Source organism: Dama dama, chromosome 10 (assembly GCF_033118175.1).
Source record: "Dama dama isolate Ldn47 chromosome 10, ASM3311817v1, whole genome shotgun sequence".
NCBI classification, from domain to species: domain Eukaryota; kingdom Metazoa; phylum Chordata; class Mammalia; order Artiodactyla; family Cervidae; genus Dama; species Dama dama.
In genome coordinates this window covers 16,662,837-16,676,056 of record NC_083690.1, presented here as the reverse complement: position 1 = coordinate 16,676,056, position 13,220 = coordinate 16,662,837, and positions in this window count along the sequence as shown.

Here is a 13,220-nt window from a genome sequence, read left to right as displayed (position 1 = left end):
GCTATCTCCCCTATTTTAACAATGGAAGAAAACGAAGCTGGCCCAGTATGTCTCCTAGATTCTTAATAGACACACACACATACACACACACACACATATATATATATTTTTGCAGTAAACTCTTTTCTATATTTCTTTTGCAAGCCACGGAAATGGGATATGAAGACGTCCCCCTGCAGTACTGGGCTTCCCAGGTGGTGCTATTGGTAAAGAACTGGCTTGCCAGTGCAGGAGACGGAAGAGATATGGATTGCATCCTTGGGTCAGGAAGATTCCCTGGAGGAGGGCATGGCAACCCACTCCAGTATTCTTGCCTGGAGAATCACGGACAGAGGAGCCTGGTTGGCCACAGTCGCGCAGAGTCACACAACTAAAGCGATTGAGCACACACCTAGCCGGACAGCCAGGATGCTGCTCTCTGACGCTCCTGGTTTCTTCTCGTGGTGCAGATGATGCTCTGAGATGTCCCTCCCCGCCTGATTGCTGCTTCGAGACGGTGGGTGTGAGCCAGGAAAATCTACTCAGCCATTTGTTAGCTCCAAAAATGGCATCAGTGAGCTAGAAGGCCTCAAGCTACAGGGCCCAAAATGTGGATCTGAACATTCTGGTGCTTCTATTTTCAGAGATGGAGCAGAGTAAATGGCACCCATGAGGTTTTGGATAGAAAATCTGCAAAAGAACAATGAAAATAGCTCTTGCTGTTGGTCCCCTCCCCCGTCCCTAACTCCAGGCTGGGCCAGGGAGGGACTTAAGTGAGTGAGGAGAAAACAGAGGAGTCACCAGAGGAAAGGCGCTTCTTACCCTGAGCGGCCCCGTGAGGCCGGAGGTGTTCTTTCAGCAACTTACTCCTGTGATGAGATGAGCACAGATAGACTACTGTCTCCAAAGAGATCTCCTCTCTGAGCTAAATACTTCTAGAAGAAAGCAAGCCACAAAAGAATACAATGACAGTGTCAATTCTTTTGCTCCTCGGCAGTAAAAACCCGCATTTGAAAGCTTTAGTATAGTCTTGGGAGCTTGCACAGAGCACCTGAGTATCATTTGTAAGTTGCAAGAGTGTCTGATGAGTATAATGTCTGTTTGGGTACTTGTGCCCTTCCTGGAAAACAGGGTCATTGGAAGAAGAGGCTCTGGCTTGCTCATTTTAGAATCCAAGTTGCACTGAACACAAGGGCCAGATAACGAGGATGTGGTCATCAGGGAGTGAGGGCGGAGGCGGGGAGAAGGACCAGGTTTGCAGAATCAGTCTGGGCCTGGCTCCTCTTCAATTTTCTTTGTTGATTTTTCAGCCATTAAACCAGAAGACCGAGCTTTTTTTTTTTTTTTTTTTGAGCGGCTTGGACCTCTTTGGCAGGCAGACGAAGCTTGTGGATATCTTTGCAGAATAATGATTAAAAAAAAAAAACCCCATAAAGTGCATTGCCTTTGCAAACAAATAGTTATCAAAATAAAATTTAATGAAACAAATGTGTGAAATGGTAAAATATGGGCTTCTTTATTAACACATTAAAGGAAAAGATTCAGTGGCAAGTTTCAAGACTTCCTGATTTTTAAATAGTGATAAGTGTGAATGATATTTTGAAATATTGGTAACACTCGTAACATGATAATTAGCTGTGATTCCTATTGATGATGTGGTCACAGCTACACTAATACTTAATGCTGCTGTGTTTTATTCCCTCATTCATCATTGAGGGACATATCAAATTTCAGTTAGGAGTCAGTGAAAATGAAAATGCATTTTATTTTCCCCTTCTGAGTTCATGGACTTCCTGGCTAGAAGCCTCTGCTTTTAGCACTATAGGGGTCCAGGGAGCAATTCCTCAGAGCTTTTTTCTTCTTTGTCTGTCTTCATCCCATCCAGGGTATCTTCTAGTCTCAAGGGTTGCAGAGTATTTGTTTATACATTGTTGCTGTTCAGTTGCTAAGTCCTAAGTCATGTCCAACTCTTTGCAACCCCATGGACTGCAGCATGCAGGCATCCCTATCCTTCACTATCTCGTGGAGTTCACTCAAACTCATGTCCATCAAGTTGGTGATGCCATTCAAGCATCTCATCCTTTGACATCTTCTTCTCCTCTTGCCTTCAATCTTTCCAAGCATCAGGGTCTTTTCCAATGAGTCAGCTCTTTGCATCAGGTGGTCAAGGTGTATATATGTTGATGGTTCTCAAGTTTCTGCTTCCAAATCTGGATGTCTCTGCCGAAACTCCTTCAGTAGCTCTGCAGGTGACAGAGCTCTGCCTTGCTGGCAGCTCACATCAAGTGGTCCAATGGGTTCCAATCTACCTGCTTCCCACCTGTCCAACTGAAGCCTCACCCATCTCAGAAAACAAGGCTCCATCCTTCTGGCGGTCCAGGACAAAAAAGTGGGTCTCCTTGTCTCCTCATTTTCTTTGACCCACGTCCAACCAATCAGCAAGTCCTCTCAGCTCTACTTTCAAAACCTTCCTATTCTACCTGGCTACCTGCCACCTACGGGACTGACACCTGGGCTCAGGGCACCCTTATCCCTTGCCCAGATTCCTGCAACAGCTTCATAACCAGTTCTCTTTCTCTTCCTTTGCCTCCCTGAATTCTGCTCTCAGCACAGCAACCAGAATAATCTTCTAAAAGCAAGAACGATGCAATCTGTATCACCCCTTTGTTCAAAACTCTCCAAAATCCCTTCCAGTGCACCAAGAATAAAATGCATGTTTTAAGCACAGACTATAAGACTCATCCTCCCTGGCAGTTTCTCTGATGGCATCACTCAGTCAGCTTGAGTCACTCTTGTCTCCTGTTCTTCTTCAAAGTCTCCCGGTCAGCTCCTACCCAAAGCCAACCCTTGCTGTTACTCTGCTGAAAGACTCTTCCCAATGTCTGCGTGACTCCTTGCTTCCCTCAAGTTCCCATCATGTGTAAGCTTATGAATGAAGCCTTCTGTAACCTGTTATAGACTGCATGGCATCCATTCCCCTCCTTCCAGATTCGTAGATTGACATTCTAACCCCCAGCCCCTCAGCATGTGACTGTGTTCAGCGATGCGGTCTCTAAATAGGTAGTGCAGTTAGAACGAGGCTGTTAGGGTGGGGCCTAATCCAGTCTGACTGGTGTCCTTATAAGAAGGTATTAGGGCACAAAAAAAGACCCCAGGAGATATGTGACGGGGCAGCAAAGGGCCTCCATCCACAAGCCAATGAGAGAGGCCTCCGGAGAAAGCGACCTTGCTGACACCTTGATTTTGGACTTCTGGCCTCCAGAACTGTGGGAAATAAATGTCTGTGGTTTAGGATCCCCAGTCTGAGGTGCTTTGTTGTGAATACAACACACTATATGCGTAATAATGCCACTCTCCCTCCCAAGACTCATTTTTCCCACCTCATCCTACTCTATTTTCCTCTGTTAGGACCTGTCACCATCAAGTCCTTTATATATTTATGGTGTTAGTTGCTCAGTCGTGTCTGACTCTTTGCGATCCCACTGACCATAGCCCACCAGGCTCCTCTGTCCATGGGATTCTCCAGGTAAGGATACTGGAGCCAGTTGCCATTCCCTTCTCCAGGGGATCTTCCCAACCCAGGGATCAAACCTGGCTCTCCTGCTTTGAAGACAGATTCTTTACCGTTTGACCTGAGGCATGTTCTTTCTTACCTGGTCAGATAGTTGAGGAGTTATTTCTAACTGCTAATGATACTATTTTCCTTTTTTTGTGCATGCATTCATATTTACATAGTTCTTTTCTGTACTTTCAGTTTAATCCTCTCTCCTACGTCTCAGAAAAATTGCTTATTAACTCAATATTTGCATACAATTTTATTCATACTGTGAGCAGAGCACTTTAAGTTAGTTATGTGTTTATTTACCTCTTCTGCTGGTCTGTGAGTTTCTAGAAGGGAATGTTTGTATTCTCAGTGCTGAGTGTAGTACATGGCAGATAGCAGGTGTTGGTTGAATGTTTGTTGATGGTACTATTATCTAATGTTTGTTGAGTTGTTCCAATTTCCTTATATTAAAATGGGGATATTATCAACACCTCTCAAGGTTGCTGAGTTTATGTAAGTAAACCACTGAGAATATGTCTGGCATCTAGTAAGCACTCAACAAGGGCCAGCCTTTGTTGTCCCTGGTGTTGGTAATGGTGCCATTTAAGCGTCTATTTCACATACTAAAGTGCTTTCTTTGCAACAGTTATGTGAGATGATAAACAAGCCATAATCATGATAACAGTTAACAGTTATTGGGCATCAAATAAATGCCAAATTTGAGGCAATCTTAAAAAAAAAGCGTTTATCTAATTTTCACAGCAGTCCTATGTCATGGATATTCTTCAGTCTCAATTTAGAAAAGTAGGAGCAGATTCAGAGAGGTTAAGTGACCTGCCCAAGGTCACACAGCAGAGAAGTGGCAGAGCTGGGATTTGAACCTGAACCACCCTGACTCCAGGGTCTTAACCCCTATGTTGGGGTGAGTGGTACAGTTCTCACTGCAGGGAAAAAGAAACAGAGAAGCGGAGAGTTCAGCTAAGCAAGCTGGTAAGCATCAGAGCAGAGATTTGAGATGGGAGAATTTCCTCTGAGTTGGTGGGCGAGGGTGCTGGCTGGGGTTCCGAGTGCCCTTCACAAGGACATGAGATGATTCAGGGGGTGGTCAGATGTCTGGGTGAGCCCCAGGAGTGAGTTAATTCAGCGCTGTTAAATAAGTCTGAACTCTGAAAGCAACCTGAGCAGAGCAGGCATGTCTCCCATCCTGACGGGACATTGCGCAACTGCCTACACAATTAATTATTTAAATGCAGAGTGATAAGTGCTAGAAGGTGTACGGGGCTCTGAGAGGTCACAACAGGAAGTCCTGACTGAGGCTGGGTCAGAGGAACCACAGCTGGAAGAGCAGGGCTTGCAGAGGGAGGCTGGCGGTGCTCTGCACAAACCTGGCTCCTGGGGGCAGGGGTGGGAGGCAGAAGCATCTTCCCTGGGAAACAGACTTTGGAGAATTGAATGATCCCTTGCATTTCCTCTCAACCGTATGATTTAATTACTAGGAAATGCCACATGCATCTTTCTGTACGGACAGATGTGTGGAAAGGAAGGCAGGCAGGTTTAATATTTTTTCTTCTGGTTTATGAGTTTCATTGATTTTTCTAGAAGGAAAGGCGTCCCTTTGACCTTGTTCCCACAAAGCAGGTTTGTTTGCAAGGAGGAGCCTGGCAGCCACTCAGAGACGGATGACCCTGTCCATGTCCCAAAAGAAGTCAGGAGGCAGCCAAGCAGGAGGGTGAAAGTAGAGACAGCCCTGCGTGTCTGAAACTGTCTCACCTGCTCCCCAAGCTCCCCATCCAGCCTGTCACCAAGTCCTGTCAGTTTGACTCCCAAACCTCCCTCCTATCTGCCTAGCCCACTGTGGTCTCCCCAACTCGAGCTGTCATCTTTCCCTGAAATAGACTCCTAACTTGACCTTCAACTTTCACTCTTGTTTCCTTCCAGTAACGTTTCCTCAGAGACATCAGAGTGACTCTCTTAAATGTAAAGTAGATCACTGTCACCCCATCTTCCTGAAACTATCCGGTCACTCCCCATTGCACTTGGGAGAAACATCAAAAATCCTTTGCACGTGGAAACAACCGAGATGTCCGTCAACAGATGAACAAAGAAAATGTGGTAGAAGCAAACATCACAGTACTGTTCAGCCATAAGAAAGAGGGACATCGTGCAATTCGGCAATCACATGAATGAACCCTGAGGATATGGTGCTAAGTAAAATATAAGCCCATCACAGAAAGATGCATGATTCCACTTATATGAGGCATCGAAAACAGGCAAATTCATAGACTCAGGAATGGCATGATGGTTCCAGGGTGTGTGCGCAAGCAAACAGGAAGTTGCTAATCAGCGGCTAGAGGTTTCCGCAAAGTCACGTGAATCAGCTCTGGCAACCTGTGGCCACGTGCAACGTGGCCCCTGTGGTCACCATCCTCTGCTGTACACTTCACTTGCGTTAAGAGGCCATATCTCACTGTAAGTGGTCTTCCCACCATAAAATACTTTCTTTAGTCATGTCTCTGCTGGGTCTTCACTGCTGCGCTCGGGCTTTCTCTAGTTGCGGTGAGTGGGGACTACTTTTGGTTGTGGTGCACAGGCTTCTCGTTGCAGTAGCTTCTCTTACGGCGGAGCATGCGCTCTAGGCGCTCTGGCTCAGTAGTTGTAGCACACAGGCTTACCTGCCCGACAGCATGTGGGATGTTCGTTCCTGGACCAGGGATCGAACCTGTGTCCTCTGCATTGGCAGGCAGATTCTTAACCGCTGGACCACCAGGGAAGTCTCACCATAAAAATACTTAAAAAAAAAAAAAATTAAACCAAATGTCACCACAGCTCGTCATTTCAAAACTGAAATTTAAGATGAATGATCAACATTTTGTGTGCTTCAGTTCATCTGAGAAATAGATGCTAATTCATTCCAATAATAAGATAAGCTACGTGCACATGATTAATAAAGGCTGGAAAGGTATTATTGATTTGATAATTTGATGATCAATGTTTTCTGTATGTCAGGATTATTGGACTAAATTTATTTAAAATATACACCGCATGTGACACAATTGGACATTTTTAACCTGAAAAAATTCACTTTTTATATTAAAAAGAAAAAGCCTTCCCACAGTCTTCCAATCCCCCAGTGGTCTGGCCCCTAGTCACCTCCCTGCAACCTCTCTCATCCCTCCTCCCCTTCCTCACTGTGCTGCAGCCCCAATAACTCTTTCCCAACTCTTTGGAAAAACTCAATTTCTTCCCCTTGCGTGGCCTTGAGGGTTTTAATATACATGAGTGTCTTCCTCAGGGAGCCCTGGTCTGACCTCTCCTTCCACAGTCTAAATTAGATCCCATGTTACACTCCTCACAGCATCTGCTAATTCCCTTTGTAGCATCCCCCACACTCTCCAAGCTTAAATGTCTGCAATCATTTGTTTACTGAGTCTCTTGAGCTGGAGTTAGTAAACCAGAAGCGTAGAAGGGGCCATTCTGTCTTGTTCACCACTTTATCTCCTGTGCCTTGAAGGCTGAGTTTTTTCCGTGAATATTTATGGAGTTCTTAGGAGGTGCCAAAGGCTGTGCTCGTTGCTAAGTTCACAAAAGGAATAAGAAGTAGTCTCTGACCACAGGCTACCTGGACAAACGGGTCTCTACTGAGATACAGGTACCAGAGTTGAAGAGACAAGACTGGATGTGCTTTCTGGTACACAGACTATTTGAGGAAGGAAGGAGAGAAGGAGGGAGGAAGACTCTGAAATGTACATGGAAATAGCACCACCTGTGGAAAAGGAGAAGGGAGCTGTGAATTTTCCTGGGAAAACTGAGATGGATTCTCAGAGGACATGGTGATTGATTTTTGACCCTAAATGCTCCTAAAGGATGAATAAGCATTTGTCAGATGCACAAATTGGGAAGCAACATTATATCACAGAGGCTGCTGAGTGGGAGATAGTCTGGGTGAGGTTGGAGGCAGGGAGGCTGGTTAAAGTGGCTGGAGCAAAAGCTCAGATGAGAAAGATGAGCAGGTCTGAAATGGCAAGGAACACAGTTTGGTGAGGAAGAGATAGCTTCTGGGAACATTACAGGGGGTTTGAATTTGAAAGAGTTAGGATTCTGTTTAGCTACAAGTAATAGAATTCTAATTCTTATAGTAAGAATTCTATAAGAGTAAAGGCAAATTTGGCCTTGGAGTACGGAATGAAGCAGGGCAAAGGCTAATAGAGTTTTGCCAAGAGAACGCACTGGTCATAGCAAACACCCTCTTCCAACAACACAAGAGAGGACTCTACACATGGACATCACCAGATGGCCAACACTGAAATCATTGATTATATTCTTTGCAGCCAAAGATGGAGAAGCTCTATACAGTCAGCAAAAACACGACTTGGAGCTGACTGTGGCTCAGATCATGAATTCCTTATTGCCAAATTCAGACTTAAATTGAAGAAAATAGGGAAAACCACTAGACCATTCAGGTATGACCTAAATTAAATCCCTTATGACTATACAGTGGAAGTGAGAAATAGATTTAAGGGACTAGATCTGATAGAGTGCCTGATGAACTATGGATGGAGGTTCATGACATTGTACAGGAGACAGGAATCAAGACCACCCCCATGGAAAAGAAATGCAAAAAGGCAAAATGGTTGTCTGAGGAGGCCTTACAGATAGCTGTGAAAAGGAGAGAAGCGAAAAGCAAAGGAGAAAAGGAAAGATATTCCCATTTGAATGCAGAGTTCCAAAGAATAGCAAGGAGAGATAAAAAAAAAAAAAAAAAAAAAAAAAGCCTTCCTCAGCGGTCAATGCAAAGAAATAAGAGGAAAACAACAGAATGGGAAAGACTAGAGATCTCTTCAAGAAAATTAGAGATACCAAGGGAACATTTCATGCAAAGATGGGTTCGATAAAGGACAGAAATGGTATGGACCTAACAGAAGCAGAAGATATTAAGAAGAGGTGGCAAGAATACACAGAAGAACTGTACAAAAAAGATCTTCATGATCCAGATAATCACGATGGTGTGATCACTCACCTAGAGCCAGACATCCTGGAATGTGAAGTCAGGTGGGCCTTAGAAAGCATCACTACGAACAAAGCTAGTGGGGGTGATGGAATTCCAGTTGAGCTCTTTCAAATCCTAAAAGATGATGCTGTGAAAGTGCTGCACTCAATATGCCAGCAAATTTGGAAAACTCAGCAGTGGCCACAGAACCAGAAAAGGTCAGTTTTCATTCCAATCCCAAAGAAAGGCAATGCCAAAGAATGCTCAAACTACCACACAATTGCACTGATCTCACATGCTAGTAAAGTAATGCTCAAAATTCTCCAAGCCAGGCTTCAGCAATACGTGAACCATGAACTTCCAGATGTTCAAGTTGGTTTTAGAAAAGCCAGAGGAACCAGAGATCGAATTGCTAACATCCGCTGGATCATTGAAAAAGCAAGAGAGCTCCAGAAAAACATCTATTTCTGCTTTATTGACTATGCCAAAGCCTTGACTGTGTGGATAACAATAAACTGTGGAAAATTCTGAAAGAGATGGGAATATCAGACCATCTGACCTGTCTCTTGAGAAACCTGTATGCAGGTCAGTGAGCAACAGTTAGAACTGGACATGGAACAATAGACTGGTTCCAAATAGGAAAAGGAGTATGTCAAGGCTGTATATTGTCACCCTGCTTATTTAAGTTATATTCAGAGTACATCATGAGAAACGCTGGGCTGGAAGAAGCACAAACTGGAATCAAGATTGCCGGGAGAAATATCAATAACCTCAGATATGCAGGTGACACCACCCTTATGGCAGAAAGTGAAGAGGAACTTAAAAGCCTCTTGATGAAAGTGAAAGAGGAGAGTGAAACAGTTGGTTTAAAGCTCAACCTTCAGAAAACTAAGATCATGGCATCTGGTCCCATCACTTCATGGGAAATAGATGGGGAAACAATGGAAACAGTGTCAGACTTTATTTTTGGGGGCTCCAAAATCACTGCAGATGGTGATTGCAACCATGAAATTAAAAGATGCTTACTCCTTGGAAGGAAAGTTATGACCAACCTAGATAGCATATTTAAAAGCAGAGACATTACTTTGCCAACAAAGGTCCGTCTGGTCAAGGTTATGGTTTTTCCAGTGGTCATGTATGGATGTGAGAGTTGGACTGTGAAGAAAGCTGAGCACCAAAGAATTGATGCTTTTGAACTGTGGTGTTGGAGAAGACTCTTGAGAGTCCCTTGGACTGCAAGGAGATCCAACCAGTCCATCCTAAAGGAGATCAGTCCTGGGTGTTCATTGAAAGGGCTGATGCTGAAGCTGAAACTCCAGTACTTTGGCCACCTCATAGGAAGAGTTGACTCATTGGAAAAGACCCTAATGCTGGGAAGGATTGGGGGCAGCAGGAGAAGGGGATGACAGAGGATGAGATGTCTGGATGGCATCACCGATTCGATGGACATGGGTTTGGGTAGACTCCAGGAGTTGGTGATGGACAGGGAGACCTGGCGTGCTGCAGTTCATGGGGTCGCAAAGAGTTGGACCCGACTGAGTGACCAAACTGAACTGAATAGAATTCTAATCAACAGTTGCCTGAACAATGTAAACATCCCTTATCTCACTAACAAGAAGGCTGGAGGCAGACACTCCTGGTTTGTTTCAGCAACTCAATTATGTCATTAAAGATCCAGATCTCTTCCAGTACGGACTCCAGTCTCTAGCTTATTGGTTTTTTATGCTCGTGTTTGTTGTCTCATGGTTGCAAAATGGCTGCCACAGCTCCAGGCATTTGGCTGCCTTCCAAGAGAAGAACAAGAGGTTAAGATGGGTGAGCCAGGGTATTGAGAGAGGATCATTTTTTCTCTTTTTATTAAGGAGGGACTATTTTCCAGTTTTCCAGCAGATATCTGCTGATGTCTCCAGAATAGTGTCTAGGACAGTGTCCTATGATCACTTCTAGTTGCAAGGTGAGCTGAGAAATCAGGTATCCAGCAAAGGCAAAAAGGGATACCTGAATGGCTTAGATCAGTCATGATTCATGCCCTGGAGCTTGCAGAATGCCTCCCTTCAACAAAATCAAGATTCTGTTACTAGAAGGCCTAGGTTTGAGCAGTGTCTGCCTTAAGGTGGGAGGTGGGCTTCGGTTTTATATAAACTGTCTCCACCTGGAAATGAAAAATAGCAGCTCCCCCTTGGCTTCGGCGCTGTGGAAACGACCTCTTGTTCCAGCTGAGCTTGCTGTTCTTCGCTCATACATCCCCAAGAAGATGATTATGCAGAACAGCGAGAGCTTTCTTGTTTCCCCGAATATTCTCCAGAAATAAGACTGCATTAATAATTTGTTTTCTTGGTATGGGCCATTCGGTTGCAAAACGACATTCCAGTCATAGCACGATACTTCCCTTCCTCATTTACATTCACCGTTGGTTTAATTATGCTTTTCAGTCAGAATACTTATTAATTTTATAGACCTACCTGAAAATTAAATTGGATAAATTCCTTTTGGTTGGTACCTTGAAAAATACGTTTTTCCAAGCAGCTGCTGGAGCCCACTTCGGCCCTGTGCAATTTTGTTCCTCTTTAAGTTCATTTGCAAACAACACTGTGTTGGTTTAAAGGGTATTCATCATTTCTGAGCAGGAGAAACACCGCAAAATGCAGCTCAATTCAAAATAAAGTCGGAGGACAATGGAGAAAATGGTCAAATATTTTATTTTCTCATTGAGGGGAATGCCATGGAGTGGCTCATAAAATCTCCCATCAGATTCAATGAAGTTGCCTCGCTTGTGAGGCAAGAGCCCTCTATGTGGTTCTGAAAAAAGCCAGTAAGACCCAAAAAGGGCCTGGAGTGGCCCTTCTCTACTAACTGGGGCTAAAGGGGCAAAATGTGGTAACAGCAGGTGGCACATTAAACGTTTACCAACCTGCACTGTTACCAACCAACACTGACACCACAGTGCTAGAAACACAATGAAGACATGCTACCTAACTCTCAAGCGACTCACCTTTTCACAAGATGGACTGGTAAACAGATGCTGATGATGAGACATGGGAAGTGTTATGGTAGACAAAGCACAGAACTCTCGGAGAGGTCAGAAGCAGGGAACCAGAGCCCTGGAATCGGACCTGAGCCCTAGGGGCTGGGGCCCCACTGTCCTGTGTATGAATGCTCAGTGGCTTGTTGTTGGGGTGAACTGGATTCAAATGAATCAGACCCAGTGCCGTGTATTGATTAAGATCATATTAGCTGCTGTAACAACTAAGCCCCCAGATCACAATAGCTGTAACAGAGTAGAAGTGTGTGTGTGTGTGTGATCTCCAGCTTGCTAACTGCCAGTCTTAGGACTTCTCAGCCTCTACAATTGCATGAGCTAATTCCTTATAACGAATTCCTTTATAAATGTATATATGTATATATATATACCACCATGCTGTTGGTTCTGATTCTCTGGAGAACCCTGGCTAATATGAATTGAACAAATGAATTGACTTTGGTTAGTGACTAATCATAAGATGACAAGGCTAATATGAATTGAGCAAATGAATTGACTTTGGTTAGTGACTAGTCATAAGATGACAAAGTTATCCTGATCATAAAAAATGCTGTATTGGAAAGAGGTTAGCAAGACAAGTGAGGCTTCCCTGGTGGATCAGTGATCAAGAATCTGCCTGCAATGCAGGAGACCCTGGTTCGATCCCTGGGTTGGGAAGATCCCCTGGAGGAGGGCATAGCAACCCACTCCAGTATTCTTGCCTGGAGAGCTCCATAGACAGAGGAGCCTGGAGTCCATAGAGTTGCACAGGGTCAGACACGACTGAGCAAATAAGCAGCAGCATAGCAGCAGCAAGACAAGTGAAGTAAAAACCAAAGATAAAGGTAACTGGTTCCACATCTTGACTTTCACCCAAACTCTGAAAATCCCTAAGAAGGTATTCAATTTATGAAGTCTGATGTATGCAGCATGGATGAATTCTGGAGATCTAATGCAGTGCATGGTTACTACAGTTAACAATACTGTATTGTATATACTTCACATTTTAATTGTTCTCACCAACAGAAGGGTAACTGTGTGAGGTGACATGATCAGTCACTCAGTCATGTCCAACTCTGTGACCCCATGGACTGTATAGCCCACCAGATTCCTCTGTCCATGGAATTCTCCAGTCAAGAATGCTAGACTGAGTAGCCATTTCCTTCTCCACATGTGAGGTGGTGTATATATAAATTAGCTGCATTGTAGTAACCATGTCCTATTGTATACGTTTATCAAATCATCACATTGTACACCTTAATTATACGCAATTTGTATTTGCCACTTATACCTCAATAATAAAGCTGAAAAAAGGGAATATTTGTTTAAAAAAAAAAAAAAAGACACAAGTAGCCCAAGATTCTAATCCTGGCTGTGCCTCTGTATCATTTGTCCAAGCCCCAAAGGTGATCAGACCTTCACTTCCTCTGTGTAAAATTAAGGAACTAAATCACGTGGTCTCAGATGCCCCTCCAGTTCTGAGAATCTCTGACTCCTAAGGAGTTTATGATTTTTCACAAAATGTGGGTGGGTCCTGGCTACAGAATGAAAGAAATCAAGTGAATTCTTGTTTGTGGTGGGACTCAGGGGACGTGGTGAATCCTACCTGGGGCCCCAGCCTGGCTCCATCACTTTGTGGCACTAACTTTGAGCAATTTACACAACCTCCTCATGCCTCAGTTCCCTCAAAC